Genomic DNA, 21,354 nt, shown 5'->3' with positions numbered 1-21,354 from the left:
GAGAAGAGAAGAGAAGAGAAGAGAAGAGAAGGAAGGGGAGGGGAGGGGAAAGAAAAAAGGAAAGAAAGAAATAAAGGAAAGAGAAAGGTGAATTTGTAATCTGGAAAGATTTGCTATTCAGATTAGGTTCATAAATCTCCTTTCACATAAAAGAAAAAACACCGGAATTTGTTGAGATGGAATTATGAATGAGGTTATGGAAGAATAACAATCCAGAATTCAAAGCATCAGATCCTCCCTCAAAGGAAAGGCCAGGAAAACCCTGATAATCACATTTTCATTTAGCAACGTTTCAGCTTTGATAAAAAGTTATGCCAAGTATCTAAGTCTATATTCATCCAAATTAATCAACAGTATTTATATTTAACAAGTAACTAGTCTCAACCACTGAAAGCAAGGCATCCAACTATAATTATGTTCCTAAAAAAACACCAAAACACCAACTGGAAAAAGGTGATTATCAGGATCAATGCAAAGTTATTAGAGAGTGGTGAAAAGGTCGCATCCAGTTTCTTTCATGATTATGTTGAGTATAAAAAAAAAATGGAGTTTAGAGTGGTCTAGAGTGTATGGTACAATACTGTCCACGGAGTTTGGGTGATCAGGCACTAGACACGTAGGCAGCACGTGGGAATCTGCAGCTACTGCCAAACTAGCCAATGCAATGCACCCAGCTCTCCTCCTCTTACCCTTTCAACACCTCTGAGGATTTTTGGTTTTCTTGTGTTTTCTGTTAGTGATCTTTGGTGTTCTGCGCATTAATAACAATCTATTGGTTAATGTTCAACAGTAACGTATGAGGATTTTTCTTGAGAAAAAAATAAATATCATTTATAATTTGTATCACCGTCTTTCCTTTTTCGCTTCCACGTTTCTAAACCTAATTTCAGAGGTTTAAGTTGTAATGCATATGCGTAGCACATAATCATCATTCATCCAAATAATGGCTCACTGTTGAGAATGTGTGTGTGGAACATATAGATCCCTTTTTATGACCACTTGTTTTTTTTTTTTTTTTTCTTTTAATGCAGACAGTGGCTGTCTTAACCCCTTTATTATATTTCCTGTTGTTTATGTCTGTATATTAAATGTGTTTGTTTGCATGTATGTTAATGAAATTAGGCTAAATTTCTTGTTTTTTAATGTTTTTAAATGTTTTATTTACTTTTGAGAGAAAGAGACAGAGTGCAAGCGGGGGAGGGGCAGAGAGAGAGGGAGACTCAGAATCTGAAGCAGGCTCCAGGCTCTGAGCTGTCAGCACAGAGCCTGAGGCAGGGCTCGAACCCACGAACTGTGAGATAGTGACCTGAGCCTAATCAGACACTCAACCAACTGAGCCACCCAGGTGCCCTAAGTTCAGGCTAAATTTCTATAAAATGATAGCAACAACAAACAAAACAAGATGCCTCAAACCAAGAGTAGATTTTTTTCTCTCATGTTGCAATCCAGGTGGTTGTTCTAGAGTTCTAGGTCTTTAAATAGATATTTAGGGATCTGGGTTTCTTGCATTTTGTTTCTGTGCCATCCTCTTCAGAAATTTCCTTTTTTTTTTTTTTTTTTTAATGTTCATCTTTGAGAGACAGAGGGAGCAGGGAGGGGCAGAAAGAGAGGGACAGAGGATCTGAAGCAGGCTCCGTGCTGACAGTAGAAACCTCCATGGGGGGCTTGAATGCACAAACTGTGAGATCATGACCTGAGCTGAAGTCCGGTGCCTAACTAACTGAGCCTCCCAGGGACCCTCCCTGCCTTTTTTACTTTAAGAAGTTTTAAGGGGATTGCAGCTGATAGGAAAGAGGAAGAGAGTATGGAGAAGTCAATCCACTGCTCAAGGGACCTAGCCCAGAGATGCGGCACGTGTTAAGTCACTCACAGTCCTTTGGCAAGAGGACTCACAACCCATTGGTATTTTTATCTTATCGTCCGTAATGTTAAAGTTTTATTTGACAAAACCTTTTCTTTTCATATTTTTCTCTCCAAATTTTGCCTTTAGCATTTGGGTCTTTTAATGCCCTTGAAGTCTTTCCCAACAGTATTATTAGGAATCCATGTTTTTGTTTTCTCTGAAGTGAGTGGTATCTTCAAACACCATATACTAAGAAATCTTTCTTTTTCAAATTGATTTTTGGAGGCACCTTTATCATAATATTATTTCATATTCACAAATCTGCTTTCAGCTATTCTTTTAATTATAACAATGGCTTTGTAATATGTCTTAATATCTGCTGGGGAGAAGATAAAATATCTTATTCTCAAAGTTGACAGCTACATATAGATATTTTTCATATAAATTTTAGAGAAAGTTTATTAAATTTTTCAAAATACCAAAATATCATAGACTATCTGTTGATTGTTCTGTATTTTACTATGTTTTTCAGTGGGTTACTGCTGACATAAGCACATACTACTAATTCCTATCAATTTTCAGTATCAATAAAATTATTGAACTCCTATTTATTTAAATAATTTGTTGACTTGGTTGTTTTTATCTAGGAAATTAGATCAGCGGTAAAAAATGATAATTTACTTCTTCCCTTCTAAATATTATGTCTGTGCTTGTTATTTCTTTTTCTTTTCTTATAGTATTGGCCAGGCTGTCTGATATTATGTAAATTCTCGTAAGCTTAAGGCATTGTTATATTTTCCTCATTCATAAAAAGAGTGTATCTAATATTTACCTATATGATATTTTTCTATATGTTTTGGTGCATAGCTTTTATAAAACTCAGGAAGTTGCCTTCTATTAGATTTCCTAAGTGTTTCTTGCATAAATTAATAAAACTTTTATTGTATATTAAATATGCACATAAATAAATGTACTTAAAAGATCACCTGTATCAGTAGTCAAAATCATATTATTTTCTGCTTTAAGTGCATTAAAGTGGGCTCACCCTTGTATTCTGACAATAAACCAAATCTAATACAGTGCACACTTCTTAATTACATATTGGATTTATCAGCCATTATTTTATTCAGGGTTTTGTTTCTATACTGGTGAGTCTATAATTTAACTTTATTATATTATTGTTATAGAGTTTAGAATTCAATATTCTATTCCCTTTATAAAAAAAATAGGGTATAGGCAAGGAGACAATAAAAGAATTAAAGTGGAAAACCAATTCATTTTATTATAAATCAACTCAAAATAGGTTAAAGACTTGAATGTAAGAACTAAGACTATAAGAAAGTTTCTTGACATTGGACTTGGGGAAAGATTTTTTGAGTTTGATTACCAAAAGCAAAGGCAACAAAAACAAAAATAAACTAGTAGAACTACATTAAACTAAAAAACTGCTACAAGCAAAAGAAACTATAAAAACATGAAAGGGTAACTGAGGAAACGGGAGAAAATGTTTACAAAGCACATATTTGATAAGGGATTAATACCCAAAATATATTTTAAAAACCTCATATAACTGAATAGCAAAACACACACACACACACACAAATATCTCAGTTAAAAATGGGAAAAGAGGGGTGCCTCGGTGGCTCAGTTGGTTAAGCATCTGACTCTTGATTTCAGCTCAGGTTATGTTCTCACAGTTTGTGAGTTCAAGCCCCACATCGAGCTCTGCACTCAAGGTGCAGAGCCTGTTTAGCATCCTCTCTCTCTCTCTCTCTGTCTGCCCCTCCCCTGCTCTCTTGCTCTCAAAAATAAATAAATAAGCATTAAGAAAAATGGAAAAAGGACATGAATAAACATTTTTCCAAAGAAGATATTCAAATGGCCAATAGATAAATGAAAAGATGTTCAACATTCCTAGTCATCAAGGAAATGCAATTCTAAGCCAGAATGAAATGTCACCTCACATATGTTAGGACTCCTATTACCAAAAAGATAAGAGATAAATGGTAAGGATGTAGAGAAAAGGAAAGCCTAGTGCATGACTTGTAAGATGAAAACTGTTACAGTCACTATGGAAAACAATTAAAATATTAAAAATTAAAAACAGAACTGCCACCTTGTTTTTGCAGGTTGACATAGGTTGTGCTCAGTGGCTATAGATGGTCTCAGGCAGGCTCCCTGGTCTGGTGGGACTGGTGGCTATTCTCAGCAACTGGGCCAGACTGAAAACTTTCTTTCCTGCCTGGGCAGGGCTATAGAACGGGCCCCAAGTCCTGCAAAGCTTTTTGGCTGGAAACCCAAATCAGGTAGAACTGCTGGCTTTAGCTCCCTGGCCAGTTGGGGGCACCATCCTACCTCTGCAAATGGCCAGTTGTGCTGACTGTGATCCCTTCTTGGAAACTGCTGCCTGCAAGAATGCAGTGTGTTAAGGTCTAAATGCTGGCTCACTTACTGATACCCAGTGGTCTGGCCCTTAGATTCCTCCCATGATTCCTGTGAGGCAAAACCCAAGTGGGCGTCCTGGAAGGTGTCCTGCAATGCTGGGGGAGTCCCCCCTTGGTGTGGTTCGGTACCGGCCTCGGAGTAGAACCATGCAGTCAAAGTGAAACTGTTCCTCTTATTCTTCTGATATGGTCCTCCGTGGTCGTTAAGGTAGTGGTGGGGTTAGAGGGCTTCAGCCTCACCCTAGGGTTCTGGGATTTGCACAATAACATCTTGTCTATGGATAGTTGCTAGTATTCTCGTGAGGGAGGCTGATGTTGGGAATGTGACATTTTGCCATCTTGATGACATCGCTCAATTTCTTTTTTTTAAACAGTTTATTCAGGTGTAATTCACATGTAATATAATTCATCTATTAAAATTGCAAAACTTGATGGGTTTTAGTATAGTTACAGAGTTGTGTAGCCATCACCACAATTAATTTTAGAATAGTTTTATTACCTAAAAAACAAAAACAAACCCCTTAACAGTTAGGCCCCATCAATTTCCCCTCCCCTTATCCATGCCAGCTCTAGGTAAACGCTAATCTACTTTTTCTCTATAGATTAGCCTATTCTGGGCGTTTAATATAAATCATATATTTATGATTATATTATATATATATATATGATTATATGTATAATATATCTGTATATATATATATACAGATATATATGTATACAAATATATATGTATAATATAATCATACAATATGTGGTGCTTTGTGACTGATGTCCTTATTATAGCATGTTTTCAAGGTTTATCCATATGAGGTATCATACTGCATTCATTTTTATTACAGAATAACATTCCATCTTCTAGATATACAATTGTATGCATCCATTCACCATTTGGGTTGTTTCTACTCTTGGGCTAATATGAATAATTCTACTATGAACATTCATGCACATGTTTTGTATGGCACATTTCTATTTCTCTCAACTAAAACTCTAGGAGTCAAATTGTTGTGTTATAAAGTAACTATGTTTAACCTTTTAAGGAATTGTCAGACTATTTTTCCAAAGTGGTTGTACAATTTTATATTCCCACCAAAAGTGTATGATTATTGATTTCTTCATATACCGGCCAATATTATTATCTGACTATATAATTATGACTATATTAGTAGATGTGAAGTCCTATTGCATTGCGGTTTGATTTATATTTCCCTGATGGCTAATAATGCTAAACATCTTTTCATGTGCTTATTCACCACTTATATATCTTCTTTGAAGACATATCTATTCAAATCCTTGCCCAGTTTTTAATTGGATAATTTGTTTTGGAATTGGCTTCTTATATAAATAAGTAGTTTTGAAATTATTAATCATCTTTGCCTCCTTGGGATATACCCTACTCAGTCATGGTGGGTAATACTTCGAATATAATAAACTTTCCTTACTAATATTTTACATGGAAATTTAAAAAAAATTAAAACTCAGTAGTGAGACTGTATTTTTAAGCTATAAATGTCAAATTTTAATATCAGGGTTTTGCTGGCATCATAAAATGAATTCGATCGCTTCCCATTTTTTTTTTTTCAATGCATGATATTCTTGAGAGTTCTTGCTTGATTAAAGTCTACCATAAAACAATCTCTCGATTATTTGGAAATAACCAGAATATTTAAGAAACCGTAGGGAGAGCTGAGGTGAATCTAAGACTGCCATGAAGGCTACTGGACTTGGAGAAAATTGAGAAGAAATTGAGTTCCACTTACCTTTTTATTTCTACCATCAGAGCCAGCTGGGCAAGGAGCTCTAGACATAAGTCTTGTGGAAGCAGATGAATTGCAGTCAAGAACCTCACCACCTTCCAGTATCCACAAGGGTGCATAATAAGGATGCTAGCATCCTAAGGGGACAAGTATGAGGAGGGGACAAGATGTTGAAAGGGCTGAGCATGTTTAGCCAAGGGAATTTTTTAAAATCCTGTAATAGACTTACTAAAAACTGCTCCGACTCATATTGGACATTTTGTTAATTTTTTTTTCTTACCCTCAACATGGCAGATGGTAGCTGTGCTATAAAGTAGATCAGAAATAGACAAAGGAGTTGCATTTCTCTGAGTTGTAGTGTGTGGTAAAATTTGTAGCCCCACTAAGATTATTCTCTCCAAACTTAGAAGAGTGGATTTCTGTGCAATGGTAATTATAACCTTTATTATCCTCATGGATATTTCCCTCATTTTTATTTAACTGCAGGGTTTCAGCTTTCACTGGCCAAAAAGAAATGAGAAACAGTTTCACATTAAAGATAATATTTTGTTTTGTTTTGTTTTGTTTTTTTACAGTAGCACCTTAATGTGAAAACAAGTCACGTAAGTTTCTCCGTAAAATGCTGATTATGCTTCAGGGCCTGAGAACATGCATTTTAACAAGTTTCCAGTTGATTCTGACACTGCTGGTCTATTTACATCACTTTGAGTACTAAGGCTTTATAGCAGGTGATTCTAAGTGATACTAACAAAGTCACCTGAGGAACTATTTTTAAAAGCAAACAACTAATCCCATTTTCTCTCCATTCCCCACTTCTCCAAATAGAGCTGAGGGCTTCTCAGTGATGTCAGAGATGATGACCTAGTCATACGTATTTTGAGCAAAATAAAAATAGGAAAAAATACCCAAATATTTCTAATGCGATGCATCTTCACTGGGGGCTTAGAACCATCCCTTGGTAATTATAAAAGTAAATTCTCAAAGCCTAGATGTGAACCTGTAGTTCATAAAGTTCAAAATGACTTTACTATCTTTGGGATGAATATAGAGTAATTTTGATTTTGATGGAATGACAAATTGGAAATAGGCTCCCTGGAGAATAAAGAAATGCCCCAAATCATGAAGCTAAATGCCATATTGCATTAAACATAAGAAATTCATGAGCTTTGCTAATATTCCATGGTTTATGTGATTCTAATTGTAACCACTGTGGGTGCATTAATGAGTTTAGCCTCATATACATTACAATGACATTCAAAGACAAATTAGATTATTCACTCATAACTTTATTTAGGAAGAAACTTATTCCCATTAGGAACAGCTTCTCATTTTTCTCCATGGAGTAGCAGTGCATTTCCTAGGAGAAATCACTTGGTCAATGCCAGCAGTCTGGTTCAATTTCCTACTATCCAGGGATCCTGAGATTCAAACATCTGTGAAATTTCCAATGGCTTCTTCATGCCAGTGGAAAGTAAAAAATTTCTTGCTTTGATGGTGTTTCCAGATGTTCTTAATGCTGCACATATGGCAAGGGCCATTCTTTCCTAATAAGCTGAGGTTTTCAAAGAATCACACTAGGCAACTGAAATGCAACAGACCCTGAAATCTACCCACAGACTGGCTTTATCTGAAAAGCATTTATATTCTTGACAACCAATATAATGATCCCAAAACCTATATGTAAGGTCTTACACAGTCATAATGATAAAACAATTTGTAAAATACCCTTGGTTTTTGGCAAAGGGAAGCAGCTTAATTACTGAAAAGAAACTTTAGTTTGCTAAAATTTCCTTTTGAAATTATATGTTTTTTCTATTGTTACAGACTTTGAGGATTAACTATTGGGAGATCGTTCTGGGGCATAGCAGTGGAAATGTGAAACTGGTTTGTTACTTCCCTTTGAATGTGCCCTTATCCACATCCTCAACCGGTCAACTCAGTTCCTTCCTTTTAGGTATGTTTTAATAAAAATAAGTTAAATCGTTTGGATGGAAAACATTGTGACCTTTTTCCAATTCGATAACAAAGTGTTCCATTGAGGACGCACATATTAGTTACCTGAACTATTGAAATAGTCTCCAAAACTCATTAGACCAGTGTTTTTTGTTGTTGTTGTTGTTTTGCTTTTTGTTTTTTTGTTTTCAAATGTGGTCCCCAACCAGCAGACTAGCAGTGGAAGCATCACCTGAAAAATTATTAAAAATACTAATTATCTGGCACCACCACAGAGCTACTGAGTTACAAACTCTGGTGGCACCCAGAACGTTGTTTTTTTTTTTTCTTTTCTTAAATGTTTATTTGTTTATTTTGAAGGAGAGAGGGAGAGAGAGAGTACACAAGTGGGTGGGGGTGCAGAGAGAGACGGGGAGAGAGAGGATCCCAAGCCCCCAGCACACTGTATTTTAACAAGGCTTCCAGGTGATTCTTGGCAAGGTAAACTTTGAAAACTCCTGGATTAGACTTGATCGGGGTTATAACAGAAATCTGAACAATTGTGGTGGGACAGTTGGCTACAACTAAGAAGATCAAGAATGGTTTTGCAATGAATGTGGAACTTAAACAACTCAAAAAAATGTTTTTTTTATAAGTTGAGGAAGATTTTGTTGAAGTAATGTGTATCAAGATTGAAAAGAACACCAAGTTCTCACAGAAATGCATTGTCTGTTGGGGGGATGTGGAAAAGATCTGACTGATGAATTAATAGGACTACTCATGGGAACCAGTGGAGAAAGGAAAGGATGGAGAGAGTTGTCTGGCTCACCTTGCGAAAGACTGTCTATGGATTTTATCTTCTCAGCAAGAAGAAACCATCAGAGGTTGCGGAACACAAGAGCAGCATCATTTTTGCTTTCTAGGAACGTACGTTTGGCAAAAAGGTGGGGGCCTGAGTTAGGTAGAGAGTGAGAATGATACTAAGTAATCAGTTATTTTGATATCAGGATGAGAAACGATGAGGTTTGAAATTATAATTATGGTAACCAGGGGCTGGTTTTACCAGTTTTTCAAGGTAGCATTGTGATCGATTAAGGTGTTAGAAGATCCCTTCTAGTTAATGTGGAGAAGGTAGCAGAAGATGATTCCTCCATTTAACTCTCTTTGCATCTGGGGATCATTTCATCTCTGACGATAACACCCGCACACCTGTTCACTTGATCTTTTTTATGTATGTTGTATAGATGTGCATAAAAATATGACTTCCCTTTCTTCTAAATACAGTAAATTGTATTTTTAATCCTGTGCAAATGGTGGAGAAGTGTGGGAAGGACGCAAAGAAGCACAAAGTAAAAAATAAAATACAATAAAATAGCATAAAATGGATCCATTAAAAACCTATGGAAACCTGAGAAGTGTAACAAAATTTGGAAAAATGGAGGAAAAGTCATAAAGTAAAATACTGGGATTCCTGGGTGGTTTTGACTCTATGAGGCACATATAGTATGGTGTTGTGGAAAAGGCACTGGCTTCCACTTCAAGTTCTGTAACTTTTAATTGCGTGTTGGGGAAGGTCATCAAAAAGGCATGACCACTAGTTGACTTGTGAGCTGGGCCCAGGAACTCAGAGGATCCTTACCACCAACCCATCCTTGGGGTGTGGGTTCCTCTTGCCTTTTTTGCTCCAAGGTACTGCCCCAAGGACACAGCCTTGAGATAGTGATGTGGAATTGAGAACACCTGCAGGATATACACACCAGAAGCCAGTGAAGGCCTCTATATAAACTGAAGTTTGGCAGGCGGATGTAGGGATTTACTTGTTTTGCTGCCACTGGAGACAAGCCTCATAGGTAAGTTCCCTTGCTTATTAAATCTTCCAGCTACCAACCTGGAGTAGCCTACCTCTTTCTTCGATTTCTCCCTGCTCTCTGAGTACAGGGGACAGTTTCAGATTACACCTGAGAAGCTCCCAAGGAGTTTGCAAACCAACACTGTGAGACCTTGGTCAAATCACTCTCTTATCTGGGTGAAATTTAATCACAAGTTAAATGTGTGTGGGGAGGGGTGGATTAGATGTTAGAAACTTAGATATTAATGTGTGAATAAGAGGAGAGTTATCTGATTTATTTTGGCTATTCTAAAATTTACACATGTTCTTTGGGAAGGATGTTGGAAAAAGTCAATACAGCTAGGAAAGGAAAATGTATATGGAGACCCATGTGTGATCTGTCAAAAAAATCTAGGGCCGCCTGGGTGGCTCACTCGGTTGGGCGTCTGACTTTGGCTCAGGTCATGATCTCATGGTTTGTGGGTTCGAGCCCCGCGTTGGGCTCTGTGCTGACAGCTCAGAGCCTGGATCCTGCTTAGGATTCTGTGTCTCCCTCTCTCTCTGCCCACTCCCCCACTCATGCTCTATCTCTCTCTCAAAAATAAATAAACGTTCAAAAAAATAGACTAATATGTCTGGAGTAAAAAACTGGGCTGACTTTGATTGGATCAGTGACTATACTGAAGGCAGGTGACCTTTCCTCATTTGTGCTCATATATTTATTTTACCTTGGCCCTTGAAAGCTATATTATAACTGTCTCTACTGTACTGTAAATCCAGGTGTTTGTCTGATTTACTAATGTATCTGTAGTATTCACATAGTGCCTGAAGAAATTTATATTTGATAAATTAATGAATTAATAAACTATTAGTGAAGAAAAACAACCTCTTTGTCAGCCATGGATAAATATATATTTACCTGAAACAGGAAATTTCTCATCTAAAACAATACCATAGTGTCTCTTTATCTGCAAGTCATTTCTCAGATTTATCACTATTAGAAGATGTATGAAAAATCAGTATTTGTTAAGTTTTCGCTATGTCAGACACATTCTATGGCATACACTAAGGTTCTCATTTAGCCTACATTGCAGTCCTGCCGATATTAACCTTCTCATATTTCAATAAGAAAAATACACCCCAATTTTCAGTTAACTGGCTCAAGAGGCTATTTTTTTCAGACCTACCACATTATCCTGATTCCTCTTTTACCATCATTGAAACTGAAATACATTTCATTATTTTCATGAATTGTTGACTTATGCCTTTCTGATTAATTTTTTTTTGAGTATCGTGACACACAATGTTCCACTAGTTTCAGGTGTACAACATGGTGATTCAACAAGTTCATACATTACACTATATTCACAGGTGTAGCTACCATCTGTCCCCATATAGTGCTAATATAATGTCATTACCTATTCCTTATGCTGTGCTTTTATTCACATGACTTATTCATTCCATAACTGGAAGCCTATATCTCCCACTCTCCTTCACCCATTTTGCCTAAACCCCACTCTCCCTCCCCTCTGACAACCATTAGTTTGTTGCCTATACTTATAGGTCTGATCTTGCTTTTTGTGGTTTATCCATTTAATTTTTTTTTTTTTTTTTTTTTAAGATTCCACATATGAGTGGAATCCTATGGTATTTCTTTCTCAGTCTGGACTTAACATAATACCCTCTAGGTCCGTCCATGTTGTTCCAAGAGGCACAATCTCATCTTTTTTTATGGATGAATAATATTCCTCTGTGTGTGTGTGTGTGTGTGTGTGTGTGTGTGTGTGTGTGTGTCACATCTTCTTTATCCATTCATCTATCGATGGACACTTAGGTTGCTTCCATATCTTGGCAATCTACGGACTGAATGCATTCCCTGCCCAAATACCAAAAGAATTTTTCACCAAACTAGAACAAATCATACTGAAATTTGATTTGTATGAAACCATAAAAGATCCTGAATAGACAAAGCAATCTTGAGAAAGAAAACAAAGGTGGAGGTGTCACAATTCCAGATTTCAAGATAGATATACTACAAAGCTGTCGTGATCTGATTACTTATTGTTAGAGAACCTGTCCTAAACCCCTGAATTACATCTTCTCCTAGGTCCCCCTGGCCTTCTTCAGTCAGACCCCGCTCATCAGCGTGTGGCTAGTCGCAATTCTCAAGTTAAGGCAGCAAAGAGTTTGCCTATAGATCTTGAGTTGATAAAATAGTCTATATAGCTGTTCAATCTATCATTTCATCTATCAGAACTGTTCAATCTGTCATTTCAAGATTCCTTCCATACAAAAATAGGAAGACTTCCACTATGAGTAAGCTCAGACTTTATCTGTTTTTGTTATTCTTTAAACTTTGGGAATAACACACTAACGCACGTAGAGAGTAGACCATTTTAGCCTTGACTCCACCAACTTGTAGTATGATCATATAAAGTTCACCAAATGTTCTTGCTGATTTTTGAGTGTGTATAAATTAATTGGTGGGAGTGACCTCAACCTTTTCAGGGAAATATATGAAAGCTTGGGGATGCTTGGAGTTAGAAGATAAGAATGTGGATGTCCTACATCATTATTTTACATAACTGTCATGTTGATTTAAATTGATGGTCTTATGCTATCCACAGACTTAGAATATATCTGATTTTTCTCCCCTTGAGGAATAGAAAAAGTAGAAATTAGGGCTCTATATATCTATTACAAATAGTGAACTGAATCTCTTTGGTAAATGAAAAGAGCTTTTCTTCTTTTTTTTTCCCCCCAGGATTGTATCAAATTTTCTTCCAGTCATACCACTGGGACAATTGCAAGGCAGAATAAGGATATTTAGCTGAAGCACAGAGATGTCTCTCTACTAATATTTGTTGTAAAAAGCTTAATAGTATTGTAATGAAAATGTGAGCTGACTACTGGTACTTTGGAGACCTCCTTTGGAATCTTTGTGGGCTTTATGGTTAAAGGTGAAGTAAAGATGTCAGAATGATTGATTGCTATGTTTCATCATATCTGCTATAGCCATATGATTTGAAAGAGTTCTATGGAGTTAGGAAAATCTATAGACTTTTCTTGCTTCCCTTCACACCACAACGAGCTATTTGGGATTTGCCACTTTCTTTGTAATGTCTTATAGGGTGAACACAAAGGAAAAGTCAAAGGTGAGTCATTCTGTTGAGTTAAAAGGAATAGATTTTTGGCTGTGTATAAACACGACGGCGAGATTGACTATTCTCATTGAATTGACTGATCAATTTGGCCCAACAACAAATTTGAGTTTTATCTTCTTTCAGTATATTGATTACATACACTGGTTGTTTTTGTACACTTGCTTGTATGGGAACAGCTGCAGCATAGCTAGTTAACGTGGGCCTTGGAGTCAGACGATCTCAGTTATATCATGCCTCCTCCAGAAATAACAGTGTTTTGTCTCTGTTTTCTCATATGTAAAATGGTTATTATAATGGAAGAAATTTCTTAGCATTATTATGGGAACTAAATTAGAGAAGATATTTAACAGGCTTGGATAGTAGTTGGCATAAACTAAGCTTATTAACTATAGTTTTATCATTCTAATTACACTGTGTGTCTACACGTATATACACGTGAGCTCTGGTATCCAGTTATGTATATATATTACAAGTTTACTCATGAAACTCAGCTTAAAAAACTCATTTACTGAGTACAACTTTAATTAATTTATTTTTACTTGTTGCTTAAAATCATGTGGAGAAAATAACCAGATGTTTGACAACCTACGTTGTGTCACTTTGCCACAAAAAAAGCCAATTCAATTAAAAAATGTAATTATTCATTCCGATGGTCTGTTTACATAGTACAAGGCATTTCGTTTGGCCACATTTTTACTTAATTGTTCAAATAATTGGACTTTGGGTAGATAGAGCCTGGAATGGTCAAGTTTGATGCTACTGAATGATTTGGTTGTTTAGATTTGTCATGACTCATTAACTATAAGTAGCAACAGAATTATTTCTGGTTTCTTGCCATTCACAGGACCATGTAGTTAGGTTGCAGAAAATTTGAACAGCAAGTACATTTTTTTTGTTGTATCTAATTGTATTTCATTCATAGAAATACAATATATTTTTTAATTACTATATTACATTTTGGAGACTGAATATATACACAATATCTTTTATAGGGACATGTAGTCTTCAAATTTGCACATATATATGTATATATTATGTCTAAGATATCTATTTATATCCACATACACAATTACACTCATTACCTGAAATATTCTTATATGTGATAAATGGTCAAGAGTGAAATTTTGTTGCTGCACTAAAGCCAGGCTATATGTCTTTCTATGTAGCCAGTAAACATATTTTCACATACCTAGAAGACAAATTTCAGATTTACTTATTTAAATAATATGGCACTGTGATATTCTTGCCATTCAGAATTACATAAATAGGGCAATAGTAATCAATGAAAAAATAGATAAAAAACGATTGCCTGAAATAAAAGTTGCCACTAAAGGGAATTCAAATATGTACAACTCATTAAATTCATATTTATTTAGGGGTTACAGTGAGCCATATCTCTAGAATCAATATATAGGTGTTTCTCTTTTTTTTTTCTTTTTGATGCTTATTTTATTTTGAAAGAGAGGGAAAGCACAAGAGGGGGAGGAGGAGGGGAGAGAGAGAGAGAGAGAGAGAGAGCGCGAGAGAGCATCCCAAGCATGTTTCACACTGTCAGCACAGAGTTGGATGCGAGCTGGATCCCACCAACCATGAGATCATGACCTGAACCAAAATCAAGAGTTGTATGCTTAACTGATAGAGCCACCCAGGCTCCCCAATATGTAGGTGCTTCTTTTGTCCCCAAATTATTCCTAATGTTCCATCATATAAACTGTAATCCAAAATGGGCCAAACCACAAGGAATTTCCTCTATAGCACAAGCTTCAATGAGAAATTACATAGTCTGAGAAATCGGTTGTGCATTAACTCTCTTCAAAAGAAATTTAAGAGAGGAAGGAATGTTCCAGGCAATAAAATGTCCTCTTAAAACACCAAAAGTGACTTTGTGGAGTTTTAGGTTTTGTATTTTTCTTACGTGCTTTCATTTGTCATTTTTTTCTGTAAACCATCAAGAAATACAGAACTCTTTTCTAGCTGTGTTACCAAAAACATATCAAAGTATGTACATACACAATAGGTCTACTCATTAGCTGAAATAGTATAAGGCGAGCAATAAATGATAAGGAGTAGGAATGTGCTTGCTGCACGACTGCCTTCCTAAGCAGAAAACGAGTTTCTTTTCACTGAGAAATACCTCTGCTCTTCCCAGCTTGTGGATGTGGTCTTTGGTGACCATCGTAACCCCCAAGAGGATCTGAGGTGAGGAAAGAATATCATTTAAGTGGGGTTGTTTTCCTTCAAGGCATGAAATAACTGGTAAGAGTCCGTACCTTTTTACCTTTTCAGCTGGAGTTGAATGTGTATGAATCTGAAGTGTCAAAAATATTTATAATGGATGACTTGGGGCCCGATGATGCAGCCCTCAGGCAGTCCAAACTCCAATTGACTTCAGTGAGAACTTTACCTGTCCAAGGTCCTGCTGCCCTGTGCCTTTAGGGTAAAAGGAAAAACTTAAATGAAGCACCGGTGCAGGGTTTCAAGAGCTATAGACAAAAACATCTTAGATGACTAGAGAGAGAAATCTGCAGATGGTTGCCCGTCTGAAAGCGTTAATTGACAAAAGTAGCTGAGGAAAGAAGAATTTTGACCGATTCTTATTTGTGAGCATAAAGTCTGTATATTTGAGCATACATTCTGTATATTTGCTTACCAGAATTCTTAATGTTATTTTGATGTCAAAAGCTCTTAGTAAGTATTCCTAAAGGGTCTACCGACTTCTTCTTTCTCCGGGATTTTATCAGTTGCAAGGTACAGCAAGAGAAGTGTAGTAAGCAGAAATTAAAGCCCAAAAGATCACTGCAGGAAGTCTTAAGGAAGGCTTTCCAGTCACAGAAATTCAAGGTGAACTGAGGTGCAGGCACTTCGGAAATTTGGTGGTCCCACCATGCAATTGTGCATAGAAACAAACTAGAGCCCAGAGGTGGGAAGACTTATTTCCACTCTACTCCAGCAATCTCTTCCTTGGCCATACTCCCCTCTCCTCTATTTTGCTCTACTTCCCTTCCATTCCCCAAATATTACTTTTATCTAGGGAAAGCTTTCCACTTCAGTTAAAGGGCTAACACATTATCTGATTTTTAAATCCAGTTGATAACTGTTTAAGTTATAAGGTCTCAGACTCACTTTCTTCCCGTATTAAATGGTGTTTGAGCTAGATGACTTTATCAGTGAACTTCCAACTATGTTATAATTTCATCTCCTTCCTCTTGCCCATTTTCACATTTCACACATCATCCTAATAGAATTGCTTTAGGAAAGAAGCCCTGGGTAACAGTGTGTTTGGCAAGTTCCTTGCTTTTTTCTTTAACCTCTCCCTTCCTTATTTCAGATACCCTTACCTTAACCCCGGCCTGTCAAGTACAGTGAAATACACTGTGACATTCCATGCTTCAAACATTTTGATAGAGAAGCACTCAAACATTCAGCTTCTTACCTACAGTAAGAGATACGTATTTACCTCGCAATTCAGCATGTGCACTCACATAACAAAGAACATTTTTGGGGTGCCTGGGTGGCTCAGTCATTTAGGCATCCAACTTTGGGTCAGGTCATGCTCTCATGGTCCTTGAGTTTGAGCCCAGCTTGGGTCTCTGTGCTGACAGGTCAGAGACTGGAGCCTGCTTCGGATTCTGTGTCTCGTCTCTCTCTGCCCCTCCCCTGTTCATTCTCTCTCTCTCTCTCTCTCTCTCAAAAATAAATACTCAAAAAAGAGCATTTTCCTGAATGAATACTTACCCTTCTTATGGGTAATGAAATCTATTTGGTATTACCTAGAATTTCATACCATTAAAAACAACGGGGGGAGCTCCGTAAATTGAGTTTACAACCCACTCATGAGTTGCAACCTACAGTTACTAAAATAGTAAACTCGGTGTTACATTCGCAACTGTTAACTTAGACAATCCTCTTGAAAGTGTTTGTACTTTAGAAAAGAAAAAAGGAGATCTGGTACTTCTTATGAAGTGATAATCTTAACTGAGTTGGTCATGAGGCAATAGTGGAAGAGAAATTTGACAGCAAATAGAGTTTTTCATTGTTGACCTTCTCCCAAGTACTCGGAGATGTTGACAAATTCTTCACGATCATCAATAGACCCCTCCCTGTGCTATTTCAGAATTTCAGAGATATTTGTCATATTTAGGAAATACATGAATGCAGATGCTGAGTAAAGCTACGCTTTACCGAGTAATAGGTTTCTCTTAGAGACCACCACTGACATGACAATCCTGGTAATTGGGGACACTGATTTTTGTTTCTCAGAAACGGTCTGGTCCTACCTGCTCTGACAGCTTTTGTCCTAAAACCACCATGAATCAAGGCGTGCCAGTCTTTTCCTCCCGAGATTTCTTCATGCCCTGGGAATTCAAGTGTTTGGATAAGTTATGGAGTGTGAATCAAGGAGAAACTTCTGAGGGAATTAAGAAATCTTCTTGTGTTTTACATCGGTTAGAAGGTAGATATCGGAGGATGTTTATCAAGCATCTGCGAGGTACCTGGAGATGTTGCAGGTGCTCCGTGCTAAAGGAAGAAATGATGTGAAATGCGTGTTTGTAGCAGGAAGAAATTTAGGAGGAAAGAATCTCTGAAGATGCTTCTGGGTAGCAGCATTGTGACCAGCCTAATTCTTTTTTTTTTTTTTTTTTAATTTTTTTTTCAACGTTTTTTATTTATTTTTGGGACAGAGAGAGACAGAGCATGAACGGGGGAGGGGCAGAGAAAGAGGGAGACACAGAATCGGAAACAGGCTCCAGGCTCCGAGCCATCAGCCCAGAGCCCGACACGGGGCTCGAACTCACGGACCGTGAGATCGTGACCTGGCTGAAGTCGGACGCTTAACCGACTGCGCCACCCAGGCGCCCCGTGACCAGCCTAATTCTAATGATGGCATTTCCGTCCACCATGACCAAAGAGGGCCGTTTCGTCTCTTCACACTTGGCTTCTACTCTGAACCTCAGTAACGCTGCTGACAGAAAAGGAATGAGGCAGCGACAGAAATCAAACCATGATAATTTTATTTTATGCTGAAAATTATAAAGCAGTCTTTAAAGTTATTTTGCTATCAAAGTAATTAATTTAAAATAGCAAGTGGCAATTCTACAGTTACTCAGGACCCATTATTCAGAATGCATTGTCCAACAAAGCCTTTAAAAGACTGTTTTTGGCAGTACAAAATGAGGGAAATAAAGCTTAAGTGAGAACAAGTACTGATAGGAGGTGGAGGTAATGTTTCCTAGTGGGAAAATACATTATCATAAGAAGAAACACTTACCATAAAACATTCCAGAAGGGAGCGATTGGAATTATGTCCCCCTTCCATTGTGTTTACCTAATGTGAAAACAGCCAGTCAAATCAGTTCTGATTTTTAATTGCACATAATAAAACAACCAGACAGCCATTGATGGCATCAGTCACTTTTCAACTTCTTTTGCATTAGGAGCAGGAAACTTAAATCTATCTTTGGGTCCGTTCTTTACACCATTTCCATTGAAAATGTCAAAGGTTGGTTTAGTTTATAGATTTTACATAGGATACATATCCATTTTCTGGTAGAAACTGTTCATTTTCTTGATTACTTGCGACTTTAATTGTATGCAGGGTTGTCCTCCTGGAAAGGCAAATGGATGCAATTGCCCACAGACTCCCAGGATCTATGAGAGGAGGGGAAAAAAGGCAGCTAGCAGCTGGTGGCTAAAATATAATTAGTGTCAATATGTAAAATACAATTAGCATCAGCATGCAACCTGCTCCCTAGGCCTACCTCAGCTGTCTTTGGTCTTCTGTGATACCCTCTACCCTCAAATCATCTACCTGCTGACCACCTGCTGTTCTGTGGTTACCAACAATTGGTTGAAATAGTCACCATGACAAAATTTCCAAATTTAAGCTGTATAAAAATATTAGGCTTATGGAATGGATGACTTAATATGTTCTATCCAGTGCCTCCCTAGACAAGGTCTATTTGAACCTGAACTCGACCATAAAGTCTTCTCTTGTTAAGATTTGGCTTCATTTGGCATAATAAATCCCTGTGATTTAAAAGGACAAGGAACTGTTGCTACCAGAGGGTCAGGTTATCAATATCAGACAGCTGAAACCTGGAAATATTTATATTTGTAAGTGAATAATAGAATAGTACTTGATAAAGTGATCACACTAAAAAGTTAGCTTTTGAGGTATGAAATGAAAAGAATGAAGCCCGTCTGACAGCATTAAGATGAAGAAAAACAACTAATAAAGATTTTCCCTTCAAGAGAAGTTAAAGGCATTTATCAACTCCAAGTGAATTGGCTTTAAACATTTATTTGTGAGCCATTTATTTGAAACTTGGAGTGTGTGTTCTTAGACACATTGGGTTTAACAAGGAGTTAATTTTACAAGGGAGCCAAGAAAAATCCTGAAATCTCTAACGTACTTGGGAAAACAGGGCTTTTTCTGAGGCTCAAGATCTTGCAACTTCTTGCTGTTGTAAAACTCAAATCTAGTTCATATCAATTTGTTTTAATATTTATTTTTATGAGAGAGAGACAGAGACAGAGTAAGAGAGAAAAGAGAGACAGAGTGTGACTGGGAGACAGGCAGAGAGAAAGTGAAACACAGAATCCAAAGCCGGATCTAGGCTCTAAACTGTCCACCGACTGCAGCATGACGCTGGGCTTGCATCATGAACTGGGAGATTATGACCTGAGTGAAAGTCGGACACTTAACCGATTGAGCCACCCAGGCGCCGCCATATCAAATTTCTTTTCCCCTCTCTCTTTCCTACTTTTTTAAAATTTTTGTCTTGGGTAGCCTTTCAAATTCGTTTTTTTCCCATTCATTTACATTGTAATTTCCCAGATTATTTCTTTTCGTTTTTATTGACCCTCAGTTAAATACTACCTCCATACCCATTAGCTTAAAATTTATATTCTTAACTCCTCAAATAATTTATTAAAAAAAACATACTGAAGGATTTATCATTTGGGATTTGAGTGACTGACTTTAGAAGTGGGAAAAGCCTTATGAAATGCAAAGGTGAGCCATTGATTATCTATTCATCATCTCCAACACTGTAGATACTTAAACATTAGCACCCAATAGGTTTTGCGAAGTACATATATAAACAATGTCCAGCATGATGCTCAGCACACAGAGACATTAGGTGTGCCTTTGACAGGTACTTGGATCTCACTGATTGACTTTAGAGTCAGCGCTGATCCTGCGTCCTCTGCCAAGTGTTGTGCGGTGGAGAGGTCGTTCCTAAAAAAGTCTAATTCAGGCTAAACAGAATATTTGTGAGGTTTTGCAGTCATAAGATGGGTCTACATAAGACTTAACTACTTGTAGATGTTTTATGTGTGTGTTGGGGAGGGGCTGGTGTTAAGACAGCAGCCAATAAGAACTTGGCAAGCCAGGTGTCTTATTGTGGATGAAAGTGAATTTTGTCAAACCTCACCAAACATGTTTAGAATCTTCTGCTGGCCCCTTAAAATATCTACTGATTCGGGCGCCTGGGTGGCTCAGTCGGTTAAGTGTGTCTGACCGGGTTTCGGCTCAAGTCATGATCTCATGGCTTGTGAGTTCAAGCCCCGAGTCAGGCTCTGTGCTGACAGTGCGCAGCCTGGTTGGGATTCTCTTTCTCCCTCTCTTGCTGCCCCTCCCTCTTCTGCTCTGTCTCTCTCTCTCAAAAATAAATAAACTTAAAAAAAATCTAGTTGAATAGAAGGTTTTGTATCAGCCAGCATGGAGAGCTTCTAAGAGAACACAAGCAAATGGTAGACCAGGAATTCCAAGTGAGTCCTACATGCAAACAGGACAGAAAGACAAAGATATTTTGAACTCAGAGCAGACATATTAGCAAAGATGCTGATTCTTGAAACTGAGTTATAAAGTTGCAAATACCTACAGATGGGGGTTTATAGTTAAATAAGCATATATGTCTCTTGATCTGTGTTTCCCTGTCATTTTGAATAAGAGGAGCCCTTCTAAGTCTGACTTCAATAAAATAGAGCAGAGTCACATGATGGAACAATAGTTGTATTTTTTGTAATTTGCTGATTTAGAAATCACAAATGATAGAAGATGGGTGTGCATTTAAAAGTCTCTTATTGGGGCGCCTGGGTGGCTCAGTCGGTTAAGCGTCCGACTTCAGCTCAGGTCACGATCTCACGGTCCCTGAGTTCGAGCCCCGCGGCGGGCTCTGGGCTGACGGCTCAGAGCCTGGAGCCTGCTTCCGATTCTGTGTCTCCTTCTCTCTCTGCCCCTCCCCCGTTCATGCTCTGTCTTTCTCTGTCTCAAAAATAAATAAATGTTAAAAAAAAATTAAAAATAAATAAAAGTCTCTTATTAAACATAATAGCATCTATATATGTATGAAAAGGATGAGCTGTATATTTATATAACTACATG

The sequence above is a fragment of the Panthera uncia genome (genome assembly GCF_023721935.1).
Source record: "Panthera uncia isolate 11264 chromosome B2 unlocalized genomic scaffold, Puncia_PCG_1.0 HiC_scaffold_24, whole genome shotgun sequence".
Lineage (NCBI taxonomy): Eukaryota > Metazoa > Chordata > Mammalia > Carnivora > Felidae > Panthera > Panthera uncia.
Note: the sequence above shows the minus strand (reverse complement) of the source record.